Below are 15136 nucleotides of genomic sequence, written 5' to 3' on the forward strand. Positions count from 1 at the left end.
AAAGTACATTTTCAGAAGGGCCCCAGCTGGAAACTGTCTGGTGGCGCAGCGGAGATCAATGACGAGTCAGACCGTAAGACCTCAGTCTGGTCTCATCAATCGAAACACACTGCTTCAGGCATGGTTAATATATCAAGGATTAACTGGAATGCAATGAGTTATGTCGCCTTGGTTCTGTTGCTAATAAATGGCAAAAAACAAAATGTTCCCATGATTCTACTTCTTTAGTCAAAACCAACTTTATTTCTTGTTCAACTATCTTCGGAAATAAGAAACCAAATCTCCGGACAAGACAGCCTCCTTGGTCTAGTGGTAGAGTGTCCGCCCGACCGCGTCATACCAAAAGACGTTAGAAGATGGTACTTGTTTTTACCCTACCTGGCGCTTGGCATTCAGGTGCCAATACAAGGACTGTTCGCCTCTGAATCCGTATACCGTGTCTAAAAGGGGTGTTCATGTTAAACTGCGACATGGTATCTCACTCTCGAGCTATGTTTGCAATGATATGCGTTTGTAATCAAACCCAGCTTATTCATATATTTAGAGGCAGACTGACCTATTAACGAACAAAATTATTCTGGCTTTACAATGTTTTGATTTTGTTTCGTAACGCTATCGGATGACTGACTTACACCATTGATAAATCGATCTATCCCTTATTAAAACTCCCCGCCATGATTGGTCTCAAATGTAACCTTCCAACATGCCCCGAAATATCTGATGTACAGTAAAGTACGGTTATAACGAACTCAAAGGGACCATTCATTTCAGTTCGTTATAACCGTAGTTCGTTTTAAGCATATACAACATATTTACAGCAAATGGTCGGGACAAGTAAAATAAGTTTGTTATATCCGTCAGTTCGTTATAAGCGTGTTCGTTATAAACGTAGTTTACTGCATTAAAAAACACTAACGCACGCACTCGTGCAGTAACGCAGGCAAACCCTCACTCTGGCACGCACTCACTCGTAGTCTTACCTAATACCGATGCTTCAACACACCTAACCTGAATTAAGCAAACGATTATATCCAACACCTTGGGCCCAAGTAAACATTTGTTCCTAATCCAAACCGATACAAAGATCAGATTGCGATATTGTAACCAAAACCTGTTTCGTCTTAATCAGGATAATCCTACTTCCTACTTCTGGATTGAACACCATCAGCTCGGCGAGCCAAAAATCGTAAGTATGTTATTACAACCCAAAGCTATGGTGTTCAGATGGGAGTGTACTGTGGACAATGTGTATTTGAAATAGTATGACCAAGATATTTCAACATGCGTTTGTCATTACTGTTGAATCACGCATCGTTGATCAGGGGTCATTATTGTGAAGAGATAGATAACGAGCGATTCGTTATACAATACGTCAACTGTATATGTGTTTTGTATAACTGGGTTTGCCTGTACTGAGGGGTAACATGGTGGTGTCGAATGTACGGTTGTTTGAAATTTGTAAAAAAGACTTTAAAGTACACGAATGTTTGTATGCAACCCCAGTTATATGACAGTGGTCTGTAAGTAATCTAATCTGGACCAGACAATCCACTGATTGTTTTTTTAACCGAGCCTGACCACCCGATACATCTAGTCGCCTCGGGGGGCTGGGGGACTATTCTAACCCCGAATATAAGCAGGCCGTGTGAGTTCATATGTTCGTTTTGTTTGTTGTTTAACGTCACACTCAGCTGTATGACAGCGGTCTGTAAATAATCGAGTCTGGACCAGACAATCCAGTGATTGACATCATGAGCATCGATCCACACCACTCACTATAGCTTTGCAAAACAGCCTCCTTAGTGTAGTGGATAGAGCGTCTGCCCGGAGATGGAAGGTCGGTGGTTCGATCCCCTGGCAGCGTCATACCAAAACACGTTCAAGATGGTACTTGTTACCTTGCTGGCGCTCGGCATTAAGGGTCTAAAGAAAGCAGAGGTCGGCTTGGAGTAAGCATGCTGTGTCTGAGTGGGGAATAGTATCTCAGTAGGCTTGCTCTATAAACCTGCATCATTCCGGACGCGTACAAGAGGCCACACAAATTCATGCACGTCGCTATATAAGTGCAAAAATCTTCAACCCGACGTTGAACTCCATTTCGCTTCACCTCGGAAATCGAACTCATTATTGAAAACCAAGGTTACCCGCGGTGCACTGCTTATCATCAACGTCAGTTCAATGGCAGTCAGATCATAACGAGGAAGAAAACAATTTCTCTGGTCATCTGCTCAAGACCGTGCCAACAGGACGTAAAACGGTAATAAACCTATCGCCTTTTTCGCTTGGTTACTTCCGATTCCAGAATACGTCTCAGAAAATACAGATCGCCTTGACATAATTGAACGGTTGCCGAGCCGGAGCCCAGTCCAAGTCGTGGCGTTAAACTTACAAGTGCATCCACACTGTCGCGTGAAATTGGAACACTGTATACAGCTTCGTCACGTCGGGGTTATTTATATCTTTTATATTCGATAGACATTTGTCACAGGATAATGTGATAAGAAATAAGAGAACAATGTTTTTTAATATCATCAATGAGGATCGTGAAGAAATAGAATAATTATAAACAATTTAAGGAGACTGTCTAGAGCGATTTAAGAAAGTGAAAATATTTGTCTGAAATCCTTATTTTGAGTTGTCTCGGAAAGGGGAGCAGCATAGTAATTACATTTAGTTGAACCGGTAAGTTATTCTTGTATCCTGTGGTTTGTTTGTTGTTAAACGCCGCACTCAGCAAAATTCCAGCTATATGCCGGCGGTCTGTAAATAATCGACCCTGGACCAGACAATCCAGGGATTGACATCATGAGCATCGATCTACGCAGTTGTATCCTATGGATCACACCCAACCAACCTTTTCTTTGACTACTCTAAACGCGCATTTTGTCAAGTCGTCTAGGGCATTGCCTATAATCGTGGGTTCGAGTTCTAGATAATCCCTCATTTATTGTCCTTGGGTTTTAAGCACCATACCCGTGCTCCTATAAGTTTCACAAAACAGATAAACGTCTTAGAGTGACGTAAGACCTGCACCCCTGCAGCTTTTCTACTGAAATACTTGTAATTCAAAGCGACCTTAACCCAGCTCCCTCCTTGTCGTCCAATAAAAGGGGGCACGGGTGGCCCAGTCGTCTAAGGCGCCGCGATTCGCTTTGAAGAGTTGCGTCCCTTGGGCACGACAGAAACCTATGATTGTGGGCTCGAATCCCGAATGTTTCTACGTTTGTCAGCACCATACACGTGCTCGTGGGTTTCACCGAAGTGGTAAACGTCTGAGACCTGTATTACTTCGGGCTTTCCTCCCACATTAAGCTGACACGCCGTGATATAACTTGAATACTGTTAAAAGCGGCGTTAAACCCAACTCACTCGTCCAATAACACGAGTTGACAACCTCCACACAAAGCACATGTGTAGTAATAATAATACAGGTTCTCAACATCAATGTTGCCGTACCAAATAACACTGTTGACGTAATGCAGGTAGAACTGTCGTCACGGGAATGACGTCAGAATAGTGTGCGTGCGCGTGTGCGTTGATTAACTCCATTCGTCACCACTCGCCCCTTTCCGTAACCTGCATGAAGACTCGTCCCCCTATCGATGAATGTTTTGTGCGAAAACGACAAACCAATCAGAATGCGCGTATGATTTCAAGTTCTTCGTCAAAGAATCCCTCAGAAATATTTTTGATTTTATATATGTCTTGCATCTAAAAATATACCCAAGACACAGTTAAATGTGTTCAATCATACTGTATAATTCCGCATGTTCAGATTTGTTTTAACTTGCATCTGAAATATATATGATATATGGGGAAATATATGTGAACCATTACGCAAAGAGTTGACAATTGTTTTAGGTATGCCCGTTTGCGCTAAGACGGAACCCGGTCGCAAAAATGAGAGGGGCACGAGTCGCTATTCGGCTTGTCCCGGAATAACACGAGTTGGTCACGAATGGCCTAACTCAGCATATATCAATTCCAGCTGTGAGACGGCGGTCTGTAAATATACGAATCTGGACCAGACAATCCAGTGATTGACATCATGGGCATCATTCCACACTATTGGGATACGCTGACATGTATGGGCGGCCATTCGGTCAAAAAATACAAAGTTGAAAAAAAGGACAAAAGTTCCATAAAGAACTAAATGTTACCACTAAAGGTCAAAATACAATATTATTAGTCAAATGGTACGCAAAGACGTCATAAGAAAAGAAAGAACAATGTGTACGAAAGAACGTCAGTGAACACGAAAGGACGTTTTCAATAAAGAACGTCAGTGAGCACGAAAGGACGTTGACAATAAAGAACGCCAGGTGGCGCTGCAATTTGTAAAACATTCCGAGTTTATCGGCTTGTGCCGCCGTGTATATGATAACTGCATCCCGAGGTGCACAATGTATTACGTCATTCCTCGTGCACTCACCGTCTGACGTCACACATATATATACATGTATTACTTATGTCCTTTTTTTCAACTTTGTATTTTTTGACCGAATGGCCGCCAAATCAACGAGTCTGACCACCCGATCCATAAGGTCGTCTCTTTAAAATACGACCCAACACAGGTTGCCGGGGACCTATTCTCACCCGGACCTCTGACACATGTTTCGGTAAAACTAGTCACACGCATCAGATAATAATTTCTATGTATCCTATCCTAAACCTCTAAATGTTAAAATCAGTTAATCATCTGTACCCAACCCTCCTCAAATATAGACCCTCACACACAATATACTCAAGGACTCGCCCGTTGACATATTTTGCCGGTCACGGGTGACTTATTAAACAGTGAAGCAAGCCTAATTTCACCACACGCTTATCATGTGGCATTGGACGACACATTAAGATGTGTATTCGCACTTAAATGAAAGAACTTTGAGATTCCCGCTGTGCCAACAATTATGCTATCCTATCCCAGAAACGTCAAGACAAATTGCCTGGAATTCCATATAAAAGCGATATATAACACTTTGCTGAGCCAAGCTCCAACGCATGCGCATGTGGTTGACAGAGCCAAACGTACACTGAAGGCGCTTTGGTGAGTTGACACATCTCGAAGTTAACCCAGCAAGACGCAGGATTTACCAGTGGGTGTGAGGACGAAAGGTAGGTCTGTCAGGATTTAATCTGCTTGTTTTCTTATCAATCGTTGTTTGCACAGTGCACACACAGAGACTGGGATTCTCGTGGCGAGATGCGGCGTCCAACCAAGTTGATGTCAGCTGGATAACGACTGTCGTAGAACTGTCACTCGCAAGCGTGTGGTTTATAGGGTTATATTTGTTGTTTTACAAATTGTTAAAGGATTACGCAGAGAGGATTTACGTGTGTGCGTACGTGCGTGTGTGTCTGCCTTTACTTGTGTGTGTGTGTGTGCGTGTGGGGGGGGGGGGGGGGGGGACGTGAGAGTTTTTGTTGGAGGAGTTGCTGAAATTTCCTGTCCAGGAGCTGCATCCCCGCAAAACATTCTAGAAAATATATATTCTTGGTTTCAAACCCCTGATGGTTTGTCACAACCATACCCATGTTCATTGGGTTCAATAAGGTGGTGGGGCCACAGGTGACCCAGTCATCTAAGGCACTGCAATTCGCTTTGCAGAGTTATGTCCCTTGGGAGCGCAAGAAACCGATGATTGTGGGTTTGAATCCTGGTTCGCCCTGATTATGTTTCTAGATTTGTCAGCACTATTCCAGTGCTCGTGGGTTTCACCGAAGTGGTAAACGTCTGAGACCTGCATCTCTTCATGCTTTCCTCCCACATTAAGCTGACACGCTGTGAAATAACTGGAATAATGTTAAAAGTGGCGCTAAACCCACCTCACTCACTCACTCTGCTGTACATATTAATGTTTTGCGTCAGTCCTTACAATCACCCACCGTCATTTTTGGTACTCACAACAGATGTCTGATCAAACAATTACGGCCCTCCCACACACTCTAAAATGTTGATAAATCAACAGCTGATGCATAGATATGTTTATCCATAAATTTGGGTCACAAAATGTTAGACAGGTCATATTTATTATTAATGATTTTAAAGGTGAAACTTGAAAAGGATCTTCTAGCCTCCCACACATGTGTTCTATGAAAAGTACTCTGATGTAGTGCTCAAAATTGAAGTTGAATGTCAGTTATGAATATTTATAATTCGACATTTCATCCAGAAGAGGGGGGCACGGGTGGCCCAGTCGTCTAAGGCGCCGCGATTCGCTGTGCAGAGTTGCGGCCCTTGGCCATCACTTTGGGCTTTCCTCCCACATTAAGCTGACACGCCGTGATATAACTGGAATACTGTTAAAAGCGACGTTAAACCCAACTCACTCACTCATCCAGAAGAGAAATATGTATCAGTGCCCTATTCATCAAAGTGATCTGGGGCATGGGTGGCACAGTCATCTGAGGGGCATAACCCTCTGTGCAGAGTAGGGTCCCCTGGTTATGCCAGAAACCTGTGATTGTGGGTTCAAATCCTAGTTCACACCGATTATGTTTCTAGGTTTGTCAGCACCATACCAGTGCTTGTGTGTTTCACCAGTGTAGAAAACATCTGTGACCTTCATCACTTCGGTCTTTCCTCCAACATAAAGCTGACAAATGTAGATCTGGAGTACTGTTAAAAGAGACGTTAAACCAAACTCACTCACTCACAAAGTGATCTCCATGCAATGTGTTGCATATGTAAGATTTTATGTAATCTCAACACAAATGATTGCTTCAAGGAATGGTGACCAGAGTTCATTGTACATGTTTTTTTGATACACATAAGTATTTCCTAGAAAAGTTTCTTTTACTCAGAGACTGACCATTTCATATTGTTGGGGGAAGGGGGACTTTTATTTGATCGAAAAAAATAAATTGCCCCGGAAAATAAATAATTATGCTTGAGGTTGTTGAAAAAACAAAATTGCCTGCCACAATAATGATGTTGATGCAAGGTGTTTTTCTTAAAAATGATTCAGGCTGTATCAGTGTCAGGATGGGGTTGAGATTTCAATAATGATCTCTTGTTATAAACAATTTGATACAACTATTTCCTCATTTATAATTGTCAGGGTCTTCATTGTATATCTTTGGAAGAAACTTACAGGATTTAACATGCCTCATTAAAAGGTATGTAAGCATTCAATGTATGTTTGTTTTATTAACTCCTGTTTTTATAGTGGTTGATAGTCGACCTAAGAATAATATATATTGAATATGTTTTTACAAACAATGACCAATAATTTTTTATGATCTGTCACTCCTATATCACACTGTACCTTCAGAAGTGACTTTCCATTGACAGATGCTGGTTCATGGTAAGTACCTTCAGAAGTGACTTTCCATTGACAGATGCTGGTTCATAGTAAGTACCTTCAGAAGTGACTTTCCATTGACAGATGCTGGTTCATGGTAAGTACCTTGAGAAGTGGCGTTCCATTGACAGATGCTGGTTCATGGTACATACCTTCAGAAGTGGCTTCCCATTGACAGATGCTGGTTCATAGTAAGTACCTTGAGAAGTGACTTTCCATTGACAGATGCTGGTTCATAGTAAGTACCTTGAGAAGTGACTTTCCACTGACAGATGCTGGTTCATGGTAAGCACCCTGAGAAGTGGCTTTCCATTGACAGATGCTGGTTCATGGTAAGTACCTTGAGAAGTGGCTTTCCAGTGACAGATGCTGGTTCATGGTAAGTACCTTGAGAAGTGACTTTCCACTGACAGATGCTGGTTCATAGTAAGTACCTTCAGAAGTGACTTTCCACTGACAGATGCTGGCTCATGGTAAGTACCTTGAAAAGTGGCTTTCCATTGACAGATGCTGGTTCATGGTAAGTACCTTGAGAAGTGACTTTCCATTGACAGATGCTGGTTCATGGTAAGCACCCTGAGAAGTGGCTTTCCACTGACAGATGCTGGTTCATGGTAAGTAAGTTGAGAAGTGGCTTTCCATTGACAGATGCTGGTTCATGGTATGTAAGTTGAGAAGTGGCTTTCCATTGACAGATGCTGGTTCATGGTAAGTAAGTTGAGAAGTGGCTTTCCATTGACAGATGCTGGTTCATAGTAAGCTGTGACACTCTGCAGGAAGATGTTGTCTTGGTAGCTATGGGATTACCTCATTTAATAAATACCTAGGCTCTCTGACACCTGATGTTAATCAAATGGAGTTATTTCTTTGAGATAATTAACAGTGATTTGCGGCCTGGTGGACGAAAGCATGACTGCCAGTTACACTCCTTAGCATAATTATGCGTTTAAAAATGAAATATATTTGCAGTGTTTATTTTTATAACAAATGTGAAATATATTTGATGTGACTTTTGCACATGTGAAATATATTTGATGTGATTATTTCACATAAAAATATATTTAAAGTGTTTATTTTTATGACAAATGTGAAATTTATTTGATTTGTTTATTTCACATGAAAATATCTTTGATGTGTTTATTTCACATTCCAGTATATTTGAGGGTTTATTTTTATTAGAAATTTGAAATATATTTGATGTGTTTATTTCACATAAAAATATATTTGAAGTGTTTACTGCAAGCGTGAAGTATACAAGTTACTGATGTGCTACTTGATCTGCCCACAGCTGTCGCCACCCAGGTGTGTGGTCCCTGTGTTATAGTATACGCAACACCTGTCACTCATGTACATATCAGGCAATATGCTGTGTGTCACTAGATCAACATGTTACATAGTTCATATGAGATTACAACAGTTGGAATGGGATACAATGCACAAACCAAAAACAGTTAGTTTGGATCATTGTTTAGTGACTAAATAGAATACATCTCTGAACCTGCGTGATGTGAGTTGTTAAGATCTGCTTTGATTTTCGACTGAGATTAAACACTAGAGTTTGTAGTTGTATCTGATACTTGAATGATAAGAGTTACAAATGGACTTCTGAATGTGTACTTTGTAATACTAAATTTTTCCTAAATTGTTCAGGATAATGTGTGGCTATTTCTTTGTGTACTTGATTCAGCAATATCAGCCACTAGGACTATGACAGGTACTGGAGTGCCAGATAAAGGTCGGGTTCAGGTGGACCAAAGTCGGTTTTCAAGGACTTGACAGCCTGGGGAAGGGAGATAACTCTAAATGAAATTTGTTGACAAGGACAGATAACTCTTCTCTCTTTTGTAGTACACATGGCTGTGGTAGGCTGACGAAATGGAAGAGACACATTGTAGCACTGCACACGTTTGCCTTGATAAAGTTGAATGGACACTGCTAGAAACACAAGAAGTTCTTCCAACTCAATGCATAAACAGCTTAGTATGAAAATACAAATCAATCTCAAGTTCTTCCAATCAATGTTAGGTGTACAGTGTTTGGTGTTTGGAGCTCTGTAGGAAAAGGTGCCATAATCTGTGTGCAGGGTCATGCAGTGTGCCAGGACCTTAAAGATCCTTTAAGAATGGTTCAAATCCCCAAATCAACAGGGCATGGAGAGCAACTGTTCCCCACATTGGTACAGTGTGTGAAGCCCTGTTATTTTGCTGGAATTTTGCTGGAATTTTGCTAAAAGTCGGGTAATACTGTACTCACTCTCTCATATAGCAATGCGAGGTGTGGGGCACTCAACTCATTAAACTCAAAGACATTCTACAAAACTGGTCTAAACAACAAGTAAGTTCATTAAGCATCAAGATTGCATCTCAGAAGTTCCTAGCAGAACAAGTAATATCGGCTGTCTGGCAGAACTTGGACTATATCCCCTTAACATTTCAATATTCATATCAATGTACAACTATTACCTTGAGCTATTAGATGTTAAGAATGATGGATTACTCACTGCCGCCTTCAATGAAGATAAAACATTGAGCTCATGGCCCTCTTCAATAAATACTCTACTCAACTACCTTTTCCCTGATCTGGCTCACAATAACATCTCTCCTGGAAAATTTATGGAAACTGTGCATGAAAAGTTCATGTCCAAATACCTCAGTGAAACTGACCAAGCCCTATCCACTAAACCACAAAAGCTCAGACACCTCGGGAAAATAGGAGACAAATTAGGAATTATACCATATCTGAAAGTAACCACTGCATTAGAACACCGCAAAGCAGTTGAGCGAGGAAGATAACTTAACACTCCAACAGAAGAAAGAATATGTACCTTCTGTGGTATTGATGAAATAGAATAAGAGGAAAACTTCCTGTTGCAATTCCCTCTCTACAAAGATCTGAGACTGGAACTAAATTCATCACCCGCCTTAGCTATATGCACCCAATGTCGCTGAAAATACTACTAAATCCACCAGAGCCTTTTGCAAAAATTATCTCCAATATCATTTACAAAATATTTATGCAAAGAAAATCGGCTTCTTCTTCTTCTTCTTCTTACCCTCAAATTGTCTGCAAAGGTGTGATAACATAATGAACCTGTTCACTTAGTGCAGATACACAAAATATATCCTTGCATCAGGCAAACATGGAGATTCTGATAGCCAGTTGTGTGGGGTAGCCAAGTGGTTAAAACAAGGACTGGTCGGTTCGGAGTCAGTATACTGTATGTGAGTGAGGTATTCATGTTAAACTGCGGCATTGTGTCTCAGTGGGCTAGCACTATAAATCTGGCTTAAGTATGGACTAGCACAAGATGCATTCACACATGCACTAACACATGCACACATGCATGCACACATGCATGCACATGTCTATACATACATGTGCAATAATCTTGAATGCGATATCAAATCCCATTTCACCTCTTTCATTTGGAAAATAAAATATTATCAGTGTGTTTTAAAGAACCAATAATTTATTTTGTTGCCTGTATTTAATGTTATGAATGACAAGTAATGCAAGTGGTCATCAAATCACAGCAACAAGACACCTTATGTTGGTACATAGTTGCATGTCTGGCTCACAGACGAAGTGAAATGTTAATCGTTGCCCTTTTGGCAACGGTACCGATACCATGCTTGAAGCAGCTGAGGGAGACACCTAATGAAGACCTGCCAGCCCATGCTCTAATTAATTGCCTATTTGACCTCACCCTGCAAAGGTCACTTCCTGGGCAGTGTGACATTGGCGGCAGAAGAATCATTGTCAGAGATACTGTACAAATGGTCAGGAAGGGAAAGTATGATATGCTGATTATTTTTAAATTACAAATAGGATACATAGATAACATATTTGTCAATGTTATATTCTTTTTCTGTTTTTGCTGCTTTGATGATTTTTTATATCGAAATATGATATTATAGAAACAGTTTTTTTCAAAATAGACCTGTTTGTCTTGGGTTAGTGTGCATGTGAGATTGCATCATTGTTTTATTTTGTTGGTCCATGTGGTTTCTGACTGACCCACTAGAGGTGAAATTTCCCCACCTGTATCCAGTGTAGGGAACCAAGTCCTGTCTATTTAGCTTATACCCAGGAACATCCGGGGTAGAATAGGTCTTCAGCAACCCATGCTTGCCATATATAAAAGGCGGCTTTGATTGTCGTAAGATCGGGTGGTCAAGCTTGCTGACCTGGTTGATGCATGTTTTCATATCCAAATTGCGTGGATTGATGCTCATGATGCCAATCACTGGATTGTCTGGTCCAGACTCGATACATAGCTTGAAAATTGCTGAGTGCAGCGTTAAACAGCAAACAAACAAACAAATACAATATTTTCAGAACAGTTGCATTTTTTATATTACAAGCCAAATATAATTTGAATTGTTGAAATACAAAATGGCTGTCTGTGGCCATATTTGAATTGGGATTTTGGAAGATAGAAGAAAGCATTTTCAATTCCAATTAGAATGTGACTGTAGCGTTCTAATATCAAAATAAAAAAACAAAAAACAATGCATGATGTTATTTTGTTTATGGATTATGTACTGCAATTTACAAGAACAATTTACTGTTGTTCAAACCACGTTTTTGATGTTCATATATTATCTCAAACTTTTACTGTTATTCACTGAGGAGCACTCTCTCTCACATTCCCTGCTATAACAGTACATCTCAGATGACCTTGGTGGCTCACAGAAGTATTTATTAGTATAATGTATGTATTTTCTGCTTGGCTGGCCAGCTGGAAGTGTGGGTTGGTGAAAGTGATTGAATGAGTATTAACAAGACGTAAAAATATATAGGGTCCACTTTAAGAAATCCTATGTCAACACGCGCAATGAATGGCATTGTTGACATGTATGACAGAAATGTAGGCTGTCGTCAGAGACCTGACCACATGGGGATTCTTTGTGTTGTCACGCATGTTATTCATAATGGCTGTTTAATGGCTGCTGGGGCTGGGGTTCACAAAGGGATGTCAGCACAGGGACTAACATACATATACTACTCAAAATAAGTCAAGCAATACCAGACTCTTTCATATTACTTTTGTTCATCTTTCATGCCATGACAGATTAACTTTAGTAATGTGAAAGAATGGGGTAGTTCTTAACTTTTTTGCTAGTTGTATATCTATGATTTTTGATGTAAAAAAGACATCTTAGTATTTCAACAATTAATCAATATCATACATTACCACAAAATATTGTTGTTTTTTCTCTTCAAAGTAATGAGAAAATATGTGATGAAAAATGGTCTAAAATATTTGACAACTGAATTCACTTAAATGTATGTAACTGTCTGAAGCCATTCCATGTAATATTAATGCTGACAGCAAGGTATTGAAGTGGCTGTTGAGCTACAGTGCAATATGATGATGATGATGATGATGATGATGATGATGATAGTCCTCTTGTAAAGTCTGTGTGCAATGTATGCTTGAAGCGCTAAATGATTATTAGCCTATTCAGTGGATTAGTGTGCACTCAGTATTTTCATTTCCATCTCCCTGGGGAGTATACAACTCAAACTGTAAGGCGCCAGAAGGTTAACAGTCACATGTTCCCAGATCCCCATTTCCTGCTGGGTGAACAGAGGCATGTTTCGAAACAAAGTCACTTGCCCCTAGAGATATCCCATGTGCTACATGTGCGTCAGTGTGAGGCAAGAACGAAGGCCTAAAAACTCTCAGGAGTCACATTGCCGAACACGGTCACCAATCCAAGCACTCTCCACGACCATGCTGCTAAATTTTAATTTGTGACCTGTGCGCTGTACACAGGACCACATGGCACTGTATGAGTATTTTCACGATAGTTACGGTAGCTGATTCCCAAGTGAAATCACTTACTCCCTCTGTGAAGGTCGACCCAGGGCTCAGACAAATGTCAGGAAACTGGAATGGACGTTTATTGAACAAGGCTGTGAGCCTTCCCCTCGACTTATGTTTCTAGATGTTGATATTAAAATTTCATGCAGAATCTTTCCAAAAGGAAATAAGAAAGACAGCCTTCAACCAAGTAGCGTATTGATTGCAAAGAGCCGCAGAAGTCTATGCTCCTGGGTTCACATTCGGGTTGGTTAAATTTTCCATCACCTTCTCAGACTGTTTCCCAGAGGACAGAAGCAGGAACCACGGTCATAGAGATCTCTCATTGGATTCTTTCATTTTCCAAAGGATTTCTGCAAAAGCAATTTCAGTTAAGAAGAAAATTTGCATCAATGCATGCATAAAAATAGAAATAAAAGGTATTTTTAATATTAGCATCAAGTGAAATCTACCAAATTATCCAAGTCACGACATGACTGAAATTTATAAATATGTAATTATTTGTAATATTTCATATGCACTCTTTGTCTGCAAATGATCTGCTTACTGTACATGACAATCCCATGCTCATGTCTACAAAATGTATTAATTATTTATGCATCGTGATCATGTTCATTGGCGTGTGTCATTGTCATATAATAACAAGGATTGTTTCTATTTCACAATTTGGATGTGTAACGATGTGATCATATGACATGTTTGGGAGGGGAAGAATGGAGTTACTTGAGTTCGAGAAGTGAATTTCAGATCAAGTAGATACCTATACCTCAGTCATCTTGGCTGCTACTTATCATCAGTCAACCCTCTTTGTAATGATTACTGGCTTCTGGGAATACTGTATTTGACGTAATAAGCGCCCAGGGCACTCTCAAAATTAGAAATAGGGGGCTCTTATTAAAATATTATTTTGGTGGAAAAAACGAGTTGAAAGATAAATTTGGTGGTTTATGCTGACAGCCTGAAATGTTTATGTACGACAGATATATTTTTCCAGAATATAATTGCCCATAATGAAGGGTGCATATAACACACGAGTGCGTATTATCCGCGAATAAATAAGTCTTGTGAACATTGATCAATCGGAAGGGGTGTTAATTGGGATTGTTCACTAGCCAATATGTTAGCAGTTATCGCCATGGGCGCTTATTACATCGAATACGGTAAGCTGTTTAGAGACTAGTTAAAATAATCGGGAACAAAATGCAGAATGTACAGGTTGGAGCAAAAGGACCTGGAGTCTATTAGGTTGAAATGGTTTGTTTGAATTGCCTGAGTGCTCTAACCTATTTAAACCATGGCCAACATTCAAAGAAGTAGTACCTTACATCTTTAAGCGACAGAGTTTTGGTAACCCTATTTTAAAAGATTTTCAGAACTCTATTCTTAACTGTGAGAACACTGTTCGTGTTGCCCTTGCGTGGAATGTGTTCCCTGAATCTGTCACGCGTGAATCTCGCTGTTTGATGATTCAGTTTATGAAATGCTTGTTACACAAGTATACAATTCATAAAAGTGCTTGCAGTAACAGGCAACTATGCTTGTTATAAGAGGCGACTAACAGTCAGGTGGTCAGGCTCGCTGACTTGGTAGATATGTGTCATCCTATACCAATTGCGTAGTAACTTATTCTTAGTTGTTAATTTCTCAAATAATATCATGGTGGCTGAAGACTACATTCATTTGATGTGGCCTTTGCAGGTTTGAATCCTGCTGGTGACACAAGTTTTTCTTGAAATTGTTCTATTATGATGGGAAATGAAAAGAAAAAAAGCGTTTGTCGTTGCCAACTGGGTGTTCAGTCAGTTTTAGTTGGATCAAAGACAAAGAACCAATGGTGACGGTAACAATGGTAAGTACGTATTTGATTCCATAATTGTTCTGGAACCCAAGGGATGTTGAAGGAATGTAACTGAAAGATTCCTCCAGCAATAAGCAAGTCACTGGCTCCATGCCATGATTGGGCCAAAAACTAAAGGTATGGATCCAATTAGTGGTTGTTTTC

General features: G+C 40.2%; 1 protein-coding gene across 1 annotated transcript in view; it reads left to right on the forward strand.

Annotated features, from left to right (window-relative positions):
- Positions 1–5044: 5044 nt before the first annotated feature.
- LOC139463811 (uncharacterized) overlaps positions 5045–15136 on the forward strand; it is a 167100-nt gene continuing 157008 nt past the window's right edge. The window contains exon 1 of the mRNA XM_071245135.1: positions 5045–5115. The gene's annotated coding sequence lies outside the window, so the exon portion shown is untranslated. The remainder of the gene's footprint in view (positions 5116–15136) is intronic.

The sequence above is a fragment of the Haliotis cracherodii genome, unplaced genomic scaffold, assembly GCF_022045235.1.
Source record: "Haliotis cracherodii isolate W230 unplaced genomic scaffold, xgHalCrac1.p SCAF_16, whole genome shotgun sequence".
Taxonomy (NCBI): Eukaryota; Metazoa; Mollusca; class Gastropoda; order Lepetellida; family Haliotidae; genus Haliotis; species Haliotis cracherodii.